Source organism: Centruroides sculpturatus, unplaced genomic scaffold (genome assembly GCF_000671375.1).
Source record: "Centruroides sculpturatus isolate CEXI.00-Female unplaced genomic scaffold, Cexi_2.0 scaffold1342, whole genome shotgun sequence".
In the NCBI taxonomy this organism is placed as follows: Eukaryota; Metazoa; Arthropoda; class Arachnida; order Scorpiones; family Buthidae; genus Centruroides; species Centruroides sculpturatus.
Window position 1 is genome coordinate 1 of NW_019385549.1, and position 19542 is coordinate 19542.

The window sequence follows — 19542 nt, forward strand, 5'->3', positions numbered from 1 at the left end:
GAGATTAAAAAGAGACAGATAAACAACCGGACAGACGATAGTAATATTAAAATAATACAAAATATATTTTTTAAAGAATTTACTGCACAACTCCGCTTGCCTTTTCTATAATAAATAATTTTGAATGTGTTTATTACCATTTGAATTACTAATTATTCCCAGACACTTCCCAATCAATTTTTTGCATTTCTCGACATTTCCACTGAATCCAAAGATGTAAACATCTTGGGAACACTATTATAAAGTATTTTTAAAAATTTTGGATAGAAGGAAATATAGGCCTATATTAAATTCTACTTGAAATGTGGTAATCGCTGCATTACGTGCGAGATTTATATAACATTCTCTGCTTCATTTCACTCGTTTCTGAATTAAGATATCGCATTAAAGTACGATAGAAAATGAATTACTGCTAAACATATCTTAAAGAGAATTCTCTTTATACTTCAAAATTGGGTGGAAGAAACACTATAGGAAGAAAATAACTTAAGGAAAAGAAAATATCAATATTATTATAACAAAACTGACCTTTTAGTTATTTGTCGAAACCGTGTCTTCTTTTTCTTGTTTCTTCTGATTCTATGTCACGACTTGGTGCATTTATAGACACTTGGCAAATAATTCCATCACCTACATTTACTTCTTACAGAAACGCGTTTCTGTAAGAACAGACTGAAGAGGGGCGAAAGCCCGAAACGCGTTTCTGTAAGAAGTAAATGTAGGTGATGGAATTATTTGCCAAGTGTCTATAAATGCACCAAGTCGTGACATAGAATCAGAAGAAACAAGAAAAAGAAGACACGGTTTCGACAAATAACTAAAAGGTCAGTTTTGTTATAATAATATTGATATTTTCTTTTCCTTAAGTTATTTTCTTCCTATAGTGTTTCTTCCACCCAATTTTGAAGTATAAAGAGAATTCTCTTTAAGATATGTTTAGCAGTAATTCATTTTCTATCGTACTTTAATGCGATATCTTAATTCAGAAACGAGTGAAATGAAGCAGAGAATGTTATATAAATCTCGCACGTAATGCAGCGATTACCACATTTCAAGTAGAATTTAATATAGGCCTATATTTCCTTCTATCCAAAATTTTTAAAAATACTTTATAATAATTAATAATTAAAATAGTAATAAACACATTCAAAATTATTTACGATAGAAAATGCAAACGGATTTGTGCAGTAAATTCTTTAAAAAATATATTTTGTATTATGTTAATATTACTATTGTCTGTCCGGTTGTTTCTCTGTCTCTCCTTAATCTCAGGAATGGAGTTAGATAGATGACAATAGATGAACGATGGCACCAGGTATGGAAACCAAATAGGAATAACGCCCTGTTTAACTGTATGCGACCGTCCAATGCATGCCGGAAATCACGTGATTTCAGTTCAAAATTTTTTTCCCTAAAAAATTAGATAGATGACAGGCAGTATTCTGTTGATAGTAAAAAAGTATGATGTATAGGGACGACTCGTTACTAATTTCATACATTTTAACTTAAATAAATTTAAAATATGATTAAAAATTGTCCGACATTGTGATAATGTAACAATAAAAATACAATGGACTGAGTCAATACAGCGATAAAAGAAACTTAATTTGCATCAGATCTAAATTTTTCTAAAAATTTAAATCATTATACGTAGCAATATTTTCGTTATCATTGTAGAATATTTTTGAAATTTACTTCTACACTCAAATCATATTAATGTATAAATTTCACGTCAGTTTCCATTATTTAACCTGATACAGGTGTTTTAATATTTGTTCTTTAGTAAAANGCTGTGGCTGTGGCCGAAAGTGGGTGGAAAATGGGAGAGAAGTGAGAAGTGGAAGGGGAGGTCAAGAGCCGCACCGAGAACTTTATTTAAAACATAAACAGGTTACATATAAAAATAATATTTATAAAAGAAAATAAGCGAGGTACAGAATTTTATGTCCATACATAAAAACGCGACTATAAGTTCCTTAACACAAAAGTACACATTGCCTGGCATAGTACCATAAAATTTACAATATTGATGTCAAAATGGTAAATACAATGATTAGGTGTACAAGAAATACTGCTTAGCAGATAGAGTTGTAACTCAGCTACACACAAGTAGCTGTTCATTATACACATGTTAAACACATGTTGAACTAGATGAAGATGTTCTTACTTATTGTCGTGTTGCAGGTCCAGAGCCTTTGTTGTCTCATCAAAGTTTATAAGTGCATTGAAGATTTTATTTCTAACTAAGACGTTGTGTTCACAAGGCCAGTTATATCTCTCCAGAGATTATCCTGCAACAGGGATAATCTCTTTTTGCTAATAAAGATTATGCTATATATAATTATTATATTAAACTATTTCCCTATTTTACTTTTTCTTATTGCTATAATATTATTTCAAATTGTCGTGTTTTAATTTATTCGGATATTAGAACAAAAAAAAAATCCTATATATATTAATAATTTTTAACCACATCAAATATTAGTACAAATTGTAAAAATTACAGTCGATTCCCCCCTATAACACTGTTGATTATTCCGTTTTTTGTGAATTCCATGTTGTACGAGTCATTTCGAATTTACAAATACATGAGATGTTCACAGCCCGGCACACATATTTGTAAAATCTAAGTGACTCGTACAATATGGAATTCGTATAAAACGGAATAATCAACAGTGTTATGGGGAGTCTACTGTATTATCGCAAATTACTTTTATATGAAGCAATCAATTGAAGTGAGAAGTTTTCTAAATATGAAAATCTTTTCGTAAGAAATAAATTGAAAAGTTTCCTAAATATTAAAATTACTTATAATCTTAATTTACTCGAGAAATTTCTGATCTGGAAATAAGTTATATCCTGAAAAATAATTTTAAAATTATTTTTAAAATAAACTGAAGGAAAAAGCGGAAACAGTTAAATAAACTGTAACGTAAAAATAAAAACCTTTTCAAAATAATTTCAGTGTTATATTAATTCATACAATTGTCATGTTTTAATTTTATTGGATATTAAAACATTTAATAATTAATACAGAAACTTGCTTTACTGTTAAAATAAAATTAATTTAATTAAGATTTGTGATCGAAAAATTAATTGTGTGATCTGAAATAATTCCATTCGACAAATTTTTATTTGCAATCTTAATTTAATTTTCAAAATTATTTGTAATTTTAATTTATTCTACAGTAATTTACTCGAAAAATTAATTCTGTGAATAGCATGTATCAAAACACTACTACTAATAATAAATGACACCACACTAGAAACGGTAGATGTGTATATATACCTGGGTAATTAATACCCAAATCTCTCTCACTACATCCAGAAGTCAACAGAAGAATCAAACTACTATGGTCTCCTATGCTACTTTTCTGTAATCTTCAATGCCAATCCACATAAAAAAGTTTACAATTTACTATTTTAAATTTCTTTTCCGAATCTTTATCCTATCAGGACATATTAAAAGAAACTACGCCAACACTTACACACACATATCCACGGAATTTTTCTCGTTTTCCTATCGGTAAATTCGGGAGGTCTGAAAACAGAGATTTGCCAAATCTCGGAAATTAATTTCGACACGATTTCAACACATTTCATTGTTACAGATACATAACAACTGGAAAATTATAAGTCAATGTTGGACTCATTTCTTATCTTACTTTTTCTACTGTAGTCCGGTTTTTGTGCGAGAAAAGTAGTGTTTATCCCGAGATGGTAAATTGAAATTACATTGTCTTTGCTTTCAGAAAGGAAAGAGGAGTAAGTTTTAATTACAGGAGAAATATACAGTTTTAAGATATCGTTTTTGCTTATTATTCTCATCTAAATTGAATATATAAATATATGGTGAAACATCATTTTTTAAAAATGTTATAATACAATTGTCTTTGACAAACTCATGAATAAAATATTCTATGAAGTACAATTAGTAATGTAATACTAATGAAGTACAATTAGTGATGTAATACTATCGAAATACATCTACTTATTATTGGGTTACAGCAGAGCGAAACTTTGTAATCAGTGAAGACACGTATGTATCCCTTATCAGAAATATGCTGTCCAAAACATGGTTCTTATTAACATAACTTTAGCTTTCAGTTTCTTCTTTACGGTAAGAGGCTTATTGAATCTGAATTTATAGCACACTTGCCTAAAATGTACAAAAGTATTACGTATGTGTAAGTGGTATGTGCCAAATTTTTTTAAAAAATTTTATAAATATACAGGAGCCCAAGTAAAGATGTAGAACAAGTCACATGCAGGTCGCGAGCAAACGATTGGCCATTGCATGGTTATAGGATCCAATTATGTATACAAGAGATCCGTATTTGTGAAATATTTATTTCAATATTTAAATATTTATAGGGGGATAGGAGGCATTACTGAGTGGTATATTTACAAAGAGATGAAAAGAAGTGAGAAGGATTAGTTGGAGAAAAAATCCGCTGTGGCTGTGGCCGAAAGTGGGTGGAAAATGGGAGAGAAGTGAGAAGTGGAAGGGGAGGTCAAGAGCCGCACCGAGAACTTTATTTAAAACATAAACAGGTTACATATAAAAATAATATTTATAAAAGAAAATAAGCGAGGTACAGAATTTTATGTCCATACATAAAAACGCGACTATAAGTTCCTTAACACAAAAGTACACATTGCCTGGCATAGTACCATAAAATTTACAATATTGATGTCAAAATGGTAAATACAATGATTAGGTGTACAAGAAATACTGCTTAGCAGATAGAGTTGTAACTCAGCTACACACAAGTAGCTGTTCATTATACACATGTTAAACACATGTTGAACTAGATGAAGATGTTCTTACTTATTGTCGTGTTGCAGGTCCAGAGCCTTTGTTGTCTCATCAAAGTTTATAAGTGCATTGAAGATTTTATTTCTAACTAAGACGTTGTGTTCACAAGGCCAGTTATATCTCTCCAGAGATTATCCTGCAACAGGGATAATCTCTTTTTGCTAATAAAGATTATGCTATATATAATTATTATATTAAACTATTTCCCTATTTTACTTTTTCTTATTGCTATAATATTATTTCAAATTGTCGTGTTTTAATTTATTCGGATATTAGAACAAAAAAAAAATCCTATATATATTAATAATTTTTAACCACATCAAATATTAGTACAAATTGTAAAAATTACAGTCGATTCCCCCCTATAACACTGTTGATTATTCCGTTTTTTGTGAATTCCATGTTGTACGAGTCATTTCGAATTTACAAATACATGAGATGTTCACAGCCCGGCACACATATTTGTAAAATCTAAGTGACTCGTACAATATGGAATTCGTATAAAACGGAATAATCAACAGTGTTATGGGGAGTCTACTGTATTATCGCAAATTACTTTTATATGAAGCAATCAATTGAAGTGAGAAGTTTTCTAAATATGAAAATCTTTTCGTAAGAAATAAATTGAAAAGTTTCCTAAATATTAAAATTACTTATAATCTTAATTTACTCGAGAAATTTCTGATCTGGAAATAAGTTATATCCTGAAAAATAATTTTAAAATTATTTTTAAAATAAACTGAAGGAAAAAGCGGAAACAGTTAAATAAACTGTAACGTAAAAATAAAAACCTTTTCAAAATAATTTCAGTGTTATATTAATTCATACAATTGTCATGTTTTAATTTTATTGGATATTAAAACATTTAATAATTAATACAGAAACTTGCTTTACTGTTAAAATAAAATTAATTTAATTAAGATTTGTGATCGAAAAATTAATTGTGTGATCTGAAATAATTCCATTCGACAAATTTTTATTTGCAATCTTAATTTAATTTTCAAAATTATTTGTAATTTTAATTTATTCTACAGTAATTTACTCGAAAAATTAATTCTGTGAATAGCATGTATCAAAACACTACTACTAATAATAAATGACACCACACTAGAAACGGTAGATGTGTATATATACCTGGGTAATTAATACCCAAATCTCTCTCACTACATCCAGAAGTCAACAGAAGAATCAAACTACTATGGTCTCCTATGCTACTTTTCTGTAATCTTCAATGCCAATCCACATAAAAAAGTTTACAATTTACTATTTTAAATTTCTTTTCCGAATCTTTATCCTATCAGGACATATTAAAAGAAACTACCCCAACACTTACACACACATATCCACGGAATTTTTCTCGTTTTCCTATCGGTAAATTCGGGAGGTCTGAAAACAGAGATTTGCCAAATCTCGGAAATTAATTTCGACACGATTTCAACACATTTCATTGTTACAGATACATAACAACTGGAAAATTATAAGTCAATGTTGGACTCATTTCTTATCTTACTTTTTCTACTGTAGTCCGGTTTTTGTGCGAGAAAAGTAGTGTTTATCCCGAGATGGTAAATTGAAATTACATTGTCTTTGCTTTCAGAAAGGAAAGAGGAGTAAGTTTTAATTACAGGAGAAATATACAGTTTTAAGATATCGTTTTTGCTTATTATTCTCATCTAAATTGAATATATAAATATATACATGTATTTACATTTGCGTATATAAATACATCCAAATAAAATAAATTTATTATTAAAATATTCTATTTCAATGATTCTTAGGTGAATAAATAATGAAATTACGTTTATAAAGAGATAAGCAGTTTTCAATGCGAAGAGATGGCGTGATCCTAATACTGCTTTTAGAAAATTGTTAAGAATATCGATTTTGTCAATGATGGTATATGGCAATAACTATAATACACTACTTGTACAGCACACTAATTATTACATGCCTTTTAGTCATTCACATTCTTTAAATGTTTTAAAATTTACTGTCGAAAATGATAAATATAACTTAATGGATTTTGAGATTAGATTACCATAAAATTTCCATTATGTCAATCAATATTCGCATGTTTTTATCGCAGCGAATGAAATTAGAAAGATAGCAAGGGGATAAGTATTAACCTTGCATGGATAATAGAGACGTAGAACATCGAGGAAACGAAGAGAAATTTTAATTTTATTCTTTTGAGGCTACCGGTCAGTATAAATCTATTAATTATTCATGGAATATTCTATTTTGGATGCAATTCGTCCGTATCTGAACGTTTTACGCCTCGTTGGTGTATTTGTACCCAAGCGCCAGGATTATTTATGGGTTAAAGCGCTTCTATTTAATGCTTACTTTATAACAATAATTTCTATTTTCGTCATTTATCCGGATTATTTATCAAAGCTTTTTATAAATTTACATATTGATGAATTCTGTGGCATTCCCGTTTTACATGCTATCTACGGAATCCATTCACGCTTCCTATTATTCGGTGCACTTTTATTGTCTCCATTATTTCTTTACCTGTATAATACAAACGCATTTCACATAATAAATGCGATCAAAATCCTGGACAAAAACGTAAAATGCGCAAAGAAAATTCAGCAAAAATTATTGCATTATCAAGACGTGATTGTTCTGTATTTCAGCTTCGTCCAAGTATTTGCGTGTTTGTCAGTTGGCACTGTGTATGTATATTACAGGAACGTTTACGGATACTCTAAACTATTCTGGCAAGAAAGTTTCTGTACCTTTCATTCTTTATTTGGAGTATTTACTAACGCCAGCATCATTTGTTATAGCACGGGTTTCCTTTGGATTCTTACTTACATCTCTATTCAATCGTTAGACACATTTATTATAGACATAATGGTAAAAATACGAAGGGAAAAAGTTAATAGCAAGACATCGCTACTGGAACTGTCGTCGATTGTATATTTTATTAAAAGCATCGATAAATTATTCAATACTATTCAGGCTTTGTTGATAACAGTTTTCGTTCCCATAATCAGCATTGTAAGTATATATGTAGTACTATACGTACCGTTTATATACGAATATCTGTTGATATGCTTTGCAATCTTTTGGCTGTGGATTGCTATAGTAATATATTTTCTTTATTTGACAAGAATTCCTTCGAGCGTAAGTTACTTTTATTTTACAAAAATTCTGTAAATTGTATCTCTTTTAACCATACGAATAGTTTCACAACAATTATATTATTAATATATTTCAGATGGAACGGTTTTTCACTTGCATAATGGACATTTATTTCCTTGACGACGACAATAACAAAATCGTAAGTATTCTTTCATAATTTATAAATTGAATATTTTACTTCGATTTTCATTAAAATATGTCTGATTTTTACTACATTTTAAATCAAACCTCGCGTAACGTAAGAACTGTACAATGAAATGTGTTTTCTTTGTTCTCAGACAGAAGTATTAATGTCCATAGCGAGAGCCGAAGTGGGGTTCAGAAGTAACAATTTCTTTTTCTTCGACAAACAAGCGGTTTTAAGTGTAAGTTTATTATCTCATATACTATTTTATAATAGAATATATTGTTTTTACTATTGTTGTTTTATATTGAAAACTGCAGTTTTCAATATAAAACAACAGTTTTCTATTAAAAAAAGTGTATTTTATTTCAGTACACTATCGAATTCTTCACACAATTAATTGGATTTATTATAATAAGAAATAAATCTATCATAAATTAGTATGTATCCGACCGAATATTTCACTGATTTGTGATTTCGTAAACGAAAAATTCTGTTCGATGCTCATTGCTAATCCCAATTAATATTGGAGATTTTGAAATTACACGTGCCGTTTATATTTTCAAATCTACAGTGACCGTATGTGATCATATTCAATTTACGTATATCGACAGAGTTGAGGCTGGAGTAGATTTTCAGCGGTTGCGATCCACAGCAACGGAATTCGACAAGTCGATTGTAAGAAAGACTTTTGTTAATTATTTTGGATTCACCAAAATCCAACAATACTTTTTACTGTGAAAGAAGAAACACGACGAACAATTCTCAGTTATAGAAAATGAGTATTCGAGACAATTGAAAAAGAAAGGAAAAAACCATATCAGTTCACAGCACGAAGAAGTTTGGCAGCAATTGGTATTCATCTTGACTAGACTTCAACAAAGAAAGTTAAGTAGGGCTGTCTTATTTAGCAGAAGACTTAGCCCTGTTTTGAAGTTGAAAGAAGAGTTTAGTAAAGTAAGAAAAAGATGGAAGATGAAAGTTAGAAGGATAGGACAGTGTGAAAAAAAAGAGTATCATGGCACCCCCATGGAACCCCAGGGGCATCTGCTTCTGCGTTAATTCAAACAACATATGTACAAAAGTATAAAATACAGAGTGACAAATATATACATTATACAAAAGTGCAGAGTAACAATTTCCATGTGTCATTGCAACTTGCAATAACATTAAAGACAAGATGGTACTTTTAAACCGTACAGCAAATACATACTTTCCAATAATAATTTAACATAGGTTTAGTATTACTTATGCCTTTTCCAGAGGAATATCTGGATTACAATTGATGGAATTGCTTATTTCCGTCAGTTGCAAAAGTTTAACCATTTAATATTTTTGATGATTCCAAATGGGCTACATAAGAGTTAACTTAATTAAATGAAGGTTTTGTTAAATTAAACAATGAATTTAGCAATAAAAAATATTATACAATGTATTTAGGAAAGAATTGAGCCATTTACCCTGTTTGTGTACGAAACATTGTACAATTAAGAATGGAGGGTATTAGCTGCCGTTAAACATATTTACATCTATATACCAATACAGTTTTTATGAAAATTATGTACACTAATTACAACCTTAGTCGGCATATAAATAACAATGACCTCAACACAAAGAATAGTCATTAGAGATTCAAATGTTGGAAAATTGTTACAGTTGAATATACAAATTAGCATTAATAACACAATAATTTTTAATTAGTCTGTGTTTGAACCCTCTTCTTCTGTTGAAGTCTCGCTGTCTTCATCTATCTCTTCCTCTGTTTCACTGTTGTCGGTTGAATTTCCATCAGTCTCTTCATCTTGTGTTTGTTGCGTTGTAGACTTGTTTTTTAACTTTTTTATTTGAATAGTGTCGGGGAGAAGAGCTTTAGTTTTTTCGATAAATTGCTCGAAACTCACCCATAGTTGCTTTTGGTTGAAAATGTCTTTGGGGTCAGGTGGCCAGGAACATCCGTGTTGTATACATTCTCTGTAAAACTGAAAACGTTGTTCTTCGAAAGTTTCACATTCATAGGCGAAGTGCATCGCATCTCCAACTGTAGTATTGTCGCATGAACACTTGTCACTGTTTATCTTTTTAATTCTATGTAAGTAGGCTTTAAACTTCCCGTGGTTTGTTAAACACTGAGAGGTGTTGGGGTTTGGCTTATAATGTTTATTTTTAAGTCTATCGGTGATTGAGGGGATGTACTTGAAACATGTTCTGCCTGTGTTGGATTCCTCCCACTCCCTTTGCCATATTTCGTTTCTCCATTTCTTTAGGTAGTTTTCCAGTCCTGCTTTTGGGAGTCTATTATATGTGATATTTGTTGTATTGTAACCAGCACGTTTTGCTAAATTATCAGCGATATCATTTCCTTTTTTATTCGTGTGTGCCGGGATCCATGAGAATTGAATATTTGTTAGATCTCCCAAACTTTGTGCTTCTTTGATAACTGCTGTTCCTAGTATAGTTGTCTTTCCTGTCTTTGTTAGGATTTTTAGTGCCGTTCTGCTGTCTGTCAAAAATCTTATTTTACCTTTATAATAGTTAATGTTTTCCTTCACTCTCTTTATTGCGTTAAAAAGCGCCCAAAGTTCGGCTTGTGTTATGCTACAGTAATTTTCCATTTTCAGACTTGCTTTGTAAACGATTCTCTTTTTTGATTGTTTAATTATACAGATGCCCGCACCCACACCTTCTTTGTGCTTTGACCCATCTGTATAAATCAGCCATTGAAATTTTTTGTCTTCTTCTTGTTCGTATTCTAGTTTAACCTCGTAGCTATTTCTTTTTGTAGGGTGGATTTCAAATTCTATCTTGTTTTCCATTCTGTCAATCTCCACTTTTCTGATCATCGCTGGAAGTTCATTATATTTTTGGGGTAAGATCTTATATTTGATATGTTTATCTATTTCTTGTTGAGGTTTTTTCCAGTAGTCATTATTTGTTATGATCCAGCTGTAAGCATTTATTTTTGCTGTTATATAGATAGGTGCGATTCCCCCCATAACCAACATTGCATCAGTTGGGGCCGTGCGGTAAGATTTAGTAAGATTTATTGCCGCCTTTCTTTGAACAGACAGCAGTTTTCTTTTAATATGCGTGTTCTGAAGGGCTTCCTGCCACACCGGAACTGCGTATAAAATAGAAGGCTCTATTGCCATTTTGTAAATAAGGTTGCTGTTTCTGAAGTTAGTTCCCCAAAATTTACCTGCTATCCAGTTCATTAAGTTTATTCGCTGAGTTGTTCTTTTACATATTTCGTTGACGTGTTGATGCCAACTCAAATTAGGATCTAAGATAATTCCAAGATACTTCATTGACTTTACTTGTTTAATTCTATTACCCTTCATTCTAAGTTTAAGTGTTTTCTTTAATTGTCCATGTTTGTTTCTCCTAGTGCACACAAGTGCCTCACACTTTGTATAATTTATAGGCAGTCTTTGTTGGTCACTCCAATTGTATATTTTTTCCATTATGTCGTTTGCTCTTTCTGTGAGCTTATCACAATTTCCATCTGCTATCATGATTAGCAAATCGTCGGCGAAAGCCTGGACTTTGAGTTCTTGACTTTCTGGATAGCTGTTTAGTAATTTATCGAATACCATATTCCAAAATCCTGGGCCACTACGTGACCCCTGTGGGCAACCTCTATTTATTGATCTTTTAATGTGGATGTTATTTGAATGGAACTCAATAAATCTATTTTTAAGGTAACTTTTTAACAACCTGATTTCTGCTTCTATATTTTTTATCTCTTTTGCTCTTTTTATTATTTCTGTCCATCGAAGATGATCGAATGCTTTTTTGAAATCAATTTTAATGAGAAGAGCGTGTTTATTTACTTCCCAAGCTTTATGAACAAATTCTTTCACACTAATTGCTGCATGTATTGTTGAGCTGTTGACCCTAAATCCATACTGATTCTTGTTCATATCTTTTGAATTATGAAGTTCCCAATTTATACGTTTAATCAGCAGTCCATCCAAGACTTTTGCCATTGTATTTAATAAACTAATAGGGCGATAGTGTTCTTTTTTCTGAGGATTATCGGTTTTTGGAATGAGTTTTATGTTAGCAGTCTTCCAAGAACTTGGGAAGTAGCCTTTTTTTAAGCATTCGTTGAATAAGTAAACAAACACTATTGGTATTTCTTTAAAGGCATTTTTTAACATTTCCGGTGTAATTTTATCTGGACCGGGAGATTTTCCATTTTTCATTGAGGTAATTGCATTTTTTATTTCTCGGAAGGTAAATAATTTTATATTTTCCTCTTCTTCTCTTTGACTATTTTGGAGATCCTTTTGTAATTGCAATTCGTCATCCTCTTCAGTTTCTTTTTCGTTATCCCTTGGAAATTGATAATCTAGAATTTTATTGATGTTTTCTTCGATGTTGTGGTGGGAGTTTTGTTGATTTTCATCGTTTTCTTCTATTATGTCTGGTAATTTTAGTTTTTTCTTTTTATTAAATATCAGGTGATAAGGAAGATCCCATGGTCCCTTAGAATTATTTTCAGTACAAAATATCCTCCATTTTTCAGTTCTGGTAGAGTTGACGTTTTTCTTATATTTCCTGAGAAGATCCTTGTATTTTTCCTTTAGTTGTTGTTTTTTACTTTCTTCCTTGGTCCTGTTTTGCTGTTTTCTAACTTTATTTAAGTTTTTCTTTTGTTTCTGTAGGTCGTTAGTCCACCAGTGTGTCCTTTTTTGCTTTGTTTTTATTTCTCGACTTGCTTGGATCCATGCTTTTTTCATATCTGTTGTTACATAGTTAATGTATTTCTCTATATCGTCTTTCGTTTTAATATATGGGAATTCATGGCTTGACCAGTTTGTGTTAAAAAAGTCTTGGTACCATTTCCAGTTTGTATGTTTAATGATTCTTCTTTCGTTTTGTTTAATGTTTTGGAGATGACCAATTTTTGTGAATATGTATCTGTGGTCGGATCCTGTGATACTCAGCAATGTTTCACATGTGACTATATTCTGTGCTAGGTCTTCTGTTACTAAACAAACATCAGTCCATCCTCTTGCGGTTGGTGTAAAAAATGTGGGGTGGTCGGTCATATTCACGGATATCATTTCAAATTCCTCCATTAAGTCCATGATCATATGTCCTCTTCTATCTTCTTTTTTATTAAACCAAACTTCCGATTTGGCATTTAAGTCCCCAGCCATAATTATGTACTTACTATCTATTTTTCTAAGTACTTTATCTAATTGGTTTATTGCTTTTTTGTCGTTTAGATATGGGGATAGATAAGCGTTTATTATATATATTGGCGGATCGTGATGTATAATAGCCGTTGTAATTATTTCAGATGAGAGACTAGGAATTAGTGCAATGTCAATCGTCCCATTGGTAACAGCAATACAGTTTTTTGGTGTTTTTTCCGTACTTTTACTTAAAATTTGCCAGTTTCCAAGTCTAACCACTGAGTTTTGTATTGTATACGGTTCCTGAATTAAAACCACATCCGCTTCTAATTCTTTTGCTTTATGCATTAAAATTGAACTGGCTGCCTTACATCTTTGTGCGTTAACCTGAAGTATTTTAAGTGTTTTCGTTGTAACTTCTTTACTATTGTTTTCCATTTTTAACTGTCTGTAATTGTCTTCCAGATTGTACCTTTGCTTACTTTTATAATTCGTAATTTGTTCTGTTTATTATTTGTTCCTTGACTTTCAGTAATAATGGGCATTGATTATTGAATGCGTTGTGGTTTGTAGGTTTTTTCCTTTCGGGTGGAAGGTTTCTGTTTGTTTGTAGGCAGTTTGCACATGTTGGGATTTCATGTCTCATTTTACAGTCCTTAAAGCAATGTCCTTTTGTGCAGTGACTGCATATTTGTTCTTTCTGACAATCTCTCGCCCAATGCCCGAAACCACAGCATTTAAAACACCTGGTAACAGGTACAAAGTCATCCACCCAGATTGTTGACCAAGATAATGATATTTTCTTTTGGCTTATGAGAATATTTCTGATTTGTGGAGTAACTAGGAGTACCACATGATGACAGTTTTCTTTGTTCTTCCCTCCTCTTATAACTGTACTTATCTTGCAGTTCTCTTTTACTGTTGTACTATTCATGTTTCTCCAGATATTGTTTTGTTCCGACATTATTTCAATTATATTTTCTTCTGGTATACTTTGAGGGACATTTAATAATATTACTCTCGGTTTTTTACCTGTGGATATTTTGCAATTGATGTTTTCTTTGATTTCTGATATATTTTCTATTGCCTTCTTTAACCTTTTCCCTTCCTGTTCACTTCCTACTCTTATGCATATACCATTCCCTCTAATCTGTTTTAGTTGCTTTATTTTGACTTTTATTTCGTGTGGTTGTATCCTATCCATGATCTTCCCTGTCACTTCCTTCATATTAACCTCGATGTTATCTTCTTTTTCAGGATATACCAATACTGCACTGTTATCACCTTCATCTCCTTTATTATGTATTGTTTTTGATGTTTGACTTAGACCTTGATTTATGTTTAGTCTCACTATTTCCGCATATGTTGGTTGTCTTATCGTATTGCTTTTTTCTTGTCTGTTAATTCTTTCTCCTTCTGTTGTTTCTATTGGTTCAGTTTGTTCAGTCATTTTATTACGTTGTTTTTCTAGTTCAGCTTTCATTTCTAACATCCTTCCAAACATTTGGTGAACCGTTGCAAATAGATTCATCGCTCTTTCTTTTATCTCTTTCCTCTCTCCAATTTTTATATTTGAGTGATATGGCAAAAGATCTAATATTCTTGTGAGTTGAACTTTCGCTTCTTTCATTATGTTATCTTCTGCATTATTGTTCATTGTATAATTATTAATATTAAATGTATCCTCACCAAATTCGTCATGCATGGAACCCTCGTGGATAGAACCAATAATACCTTCTAACTCCTCCATTAGAGAAAAAAAAAACCCCTACTATTAATGCCAATGATGTAAATAATAAACAGAAGAGCGTGTATTTGAAAAGTGGCACAGTGCCAAGCAATACCGTATTTCCAAGTTATGAACTTAGAAAAACAGTATGAAAAGATAGAATAAATTCAAATAATATAATTAAATAATAATTAAATTCAAATTAAACTAATTTAAGACTTAATTAAACCCCAGGGATTGTTTATTAATCCTCTAATTGATTAACCATTAAAAACTATATTAATGTATTAAAATAATTACTAGCAAAAAGTAAAAACTTTAATGGAACTAAATATTAAAATATTTTTAAAAGAATTGACAAGTCCAACCCCCCTTTTAATTGGATTCTTCTCGTTAAAGCTAACTGAGCTAACGACCGTTATTAAATTTGAATAACGCAGACAATCGGTTAAAACCCGTTAAAACCGTTAAAGTTCTGCTCTGCTTACAAATTTAGACAATTTTAAAATTGCGATAAATCCCTCTAGACTTAACCGATTTAAACGAAATTTGCACCACATATAGTAGGTGGTACCCTGACTCGAACATCCACTTTTTTCCCCCCTATCTCAATTTCCCCTCCCGCTAGAGCTCTCACAAATACTGAAAACTAAAAACCCCCTAACTTCTCCCCTAATTGGCCCACCCAAAAAATGATGGTACCATACGAACCCACTCGAAGAGATCTATCCAGCTATGTATAAAGCTCCAGTGCGTGACGAATTTTAATAGTGAGATCTGCAGCCGATTTTTTTTTAAATCAGCAACACTCATGTATTGTAAGACGAAACACAGAGAAAGCAAAAATCGTCACAGATAGTTTTCAGTTTTTTATAACGCCAATCTATTTGACATAATAGAGTGTGAAGAACGCTATATATTTGTATTTTAAATAATTTTTCGGGTGTCAAGTTACTTCCTTCACCTGGTGTTTTATCTATTTCCATTATCTTAACGCTTTATTTTCGTATAAATAAATAATTAACGCACACCGGAACAATATAACAATAAATTTTCTCCAAACCTATAACCGATGTGAAAGACTTTCAATCGCAAACGTTTTCGGACCCCACTGGATCCTTCATCAGGCAATGTTCTATTCGCAACAAATCGTTAACTGCCCGTTGTTCTTGGAACGCCTTTCAAAAAATTTCTTATTTCGAGTTCCGTTGGGCATCACGTGCCTTTCCAAACCGAAACGAATGAATAGTTAACAACAAAAATTGGATTTTCTAGTTAATTATAAAGTAGAGATTAAAATTCATTTTAAAACATACTTTTATACAAAATATTATCTCTTGTCAATGATTTAATGCATTTAATTAAAATATAAGTAGAAATAATCATGTTGCAAACATGCTCGCCTGTGCGATACATAAATTCTCATGCACAGCAACAATTTGAGTAGTGCGTGGCCGCGCAGCCGCGCGGCTTAGAGGGAACATTGCTCTCGAGTCTCCGTAGATATAACAAACACAGAAATAAATAACACAAAATAAATTGTAGCTATGCGTCGATTCCGCGCGACACGTCCGAACGTGTAAGCCGAACAATAGTGTGAGGGGAGTGAGTAATCGAGAGTTGCGTGTTGCTCGAACAAAAGACGAATCGACGAAATTTGAAAATCGCATAACTCCGGGTTCGCGTAAGTCGAGGTATTACTGTATATTTTTGAATGTCACGTGTTTCACTTCTCATGATTCCGTCTGACAACAATAATAAACTGATGTAAAAAATAAACTGAATTATATATATAATACAAATAAATAAATAAATAAAAGAAAAAAAACATCTCTGTCACACCACAATAACTTTAATTAGAGAACTATTATTATACGATGTACTGTTACGTTATTTCGCACGCTATCTTACTTCAATCACTCACTACTTATATTCGACTGACATTAAGGTTTTTAGAGTAAATATTACTTTAAAAATTATTTTTTAACATTTTTATAAGATTTTTCCCCTTTATAAAATTCTATACATAAGATCTCTTTACACAATAGGCTATACAGTACATATCAAATATACAAGGTATTTTAAAATTATTCTGTATGGAGCATTATCTTCATATAATATATAAAAATAAATGTATGTCTGTCTGACTGTCTGTCCGTCTGTCCTTCATGCATTACTACGCCATTTATCCGATTGCCATGAAACTTTGGAGAGTTGTTTAATACACTCCCGGAAGTTTTTGGCATAGTACATTTATGCTACGATAGATTGCGCGCGTGTATACGAGCATTTCTTCGTAAGCATTTCAGCACGGTTAGGAGTTGAAACTTGGAATTTGGTACATAGTTTTAAAGCCGGATGCACACATGCGGCGCGGCAAAAAAAAGCGATGTATCAAACGTATCTTCGCGGTCTGCGGCGATCCGCTTACATTTCGGCGCATGCGTTCATTATTCAAGATGGCAAACGATACCGATATTGTCGCTATCCACGAGTTTACAAATTTTGCTTTGTACGGCTTGTTTTATTTAGTTAGAAGATTTTGTCCAAGATTCGAACGAAGATTTTGGATTAGAAACATTTTCTTGAATTGATAAGAACTGGTCTACAAAATACGGTTATTCCTCGTTAAAGAATACTATTTCGAATAAGATTCGGTTGTTTTGTTCTTTGAATTAAATTACATATGATTATTTGTGCAGAATTTGTGTTAAATTTATTNTTTATTTCAGTACACTATCGAATTCTTCACACAATTAATTGGATTTATTATAATAAGAAATAAATCTATCATAAATTAGTATGTATCCGACCGAATATTTCACTGATTTGTGATTTCGTAAACGAAAAATTCTGTTCGATGCTCATTGCTAATCCCAATTAATATTGGAGATTTTGAAATTACACGTGCCGTTTATATTTTCAAATCTACAGTGACCGTATGTGATCATATTCAATTTACGTATATCGACAGAGTTGAGGCTGGAGTAGATTTTCAGCGGTTGCGATCCACAGCAACGGAATTCGACAAGTCGATTGTAAGAAAGACTTTTGTTAATTATTTTGGATTCACCAAAATCCAACAATACTTTTTACTGTGAAAGAAGAAACACGACGAACAATTCTCAGTTATAGAAAATGAGTATTCGAGACAATTGAAAAAGAAAGGAAAAAACCATATCAGTTCACAGCACGAAGAAGTTTGGCAGCAATTGGTATTCATCTTGACTAGACTTCAACAAAGAAAGTTAAGTAGGGCTGTCTTATTTAGCAGAAGACTTAGCCCTGTTTTGAAGTTGAAAGAAGAGTTTAGTAAAGTAAGAAAAAGATGGAAGATGAAAGTTAGAAGGATAGGACAGTGTGAAAAAAAAGAGTATCATGGCACCCCCATGGAACCCCAGGGGCATCTGCTTCTGCGTTAATTCAAACAACATATGTACAAAAGTATAAAATACAGAGTGACAAATATATACATTATACAAAAGTGCAGAGTAACAATTTCCATGTGTCATTGCAACTTGCAATAACATTAAAGACAAGATGGTACTTTTAAACCGTACAGCAAATACATACTTTCCAATAATAATTTAACATAGGTTTAGTATTACTTATGCCTTTTCCAGAGGAATATCTGGATTACAATTGATGGAATTGCTTATTTCCGTCAGTTGCAAAAGTTTAACCATTTAATATTTTTGATGATTCCAAATGGGCTACATAAGAGTTAACTTAATTAAATGAAGGTTTTGTTAAATTAAACAATGAATTTAGCAATAAAAAATATTATACAATGTATTTAGGAAAGAATTGAGCCATTTACCCTGTTTGTGTACGAAACATTGTACAATTAAGAATGGAGGGTATTAGCTGCCGTTAAACATATTTACATCTATATACCAATACAGTTTTTATGAAAATTATGTACACTAATTACAACCTTAGTCGGCATATAAATAACAATGACCTCAACACAAAGAATAGTCATTAGAGATTCAAATGTTGGAAAATTGTTACAGTTGAATATACAAATTAGCATTAATAACACAATAATTTATAATTAGTCTGTGTTTGAACCCTCTTCTTCTGTTGAAGTCTCGCTGTCTTCATCTATCTCTTCCTCTGTTTCACTGTTGTCGGTTGAATTTCCATCAGTCTCTTCATCTTGTGTTTGTTGCGTTGTAGACTTGTTTTTTAACTTTTTTATTTGAATAGTGTCGGGGAGAAGAGCTTTAGTTTTTTCGATAAATTGCTCGAAACTCACCCATAGTTGCTTTTGGTTGAAAATGTCTTTGGGGTCAGGTGGCCAGGAACATCCGTGTTGTATACATTCTCTGTAAAACTGAAAACGTTGTTCTTCGAAAGTTTCACATTCATAGGCGAAGTGCATCGCATCTCCAACTGTAGTATTGTCGCATGAACACTTGTCACTGTTTATCTTTTTAATTCTATATAAGTAGGCTTTAAACTTCCCGTGGTTTGTTAAACACTGAGAGGTGTTGGGGTTTGGCTTATAATGTTTATTTTTAAGTCTATCGGTGATTGAGGGGATGTACTTGAAACATGTTCTGCCTGT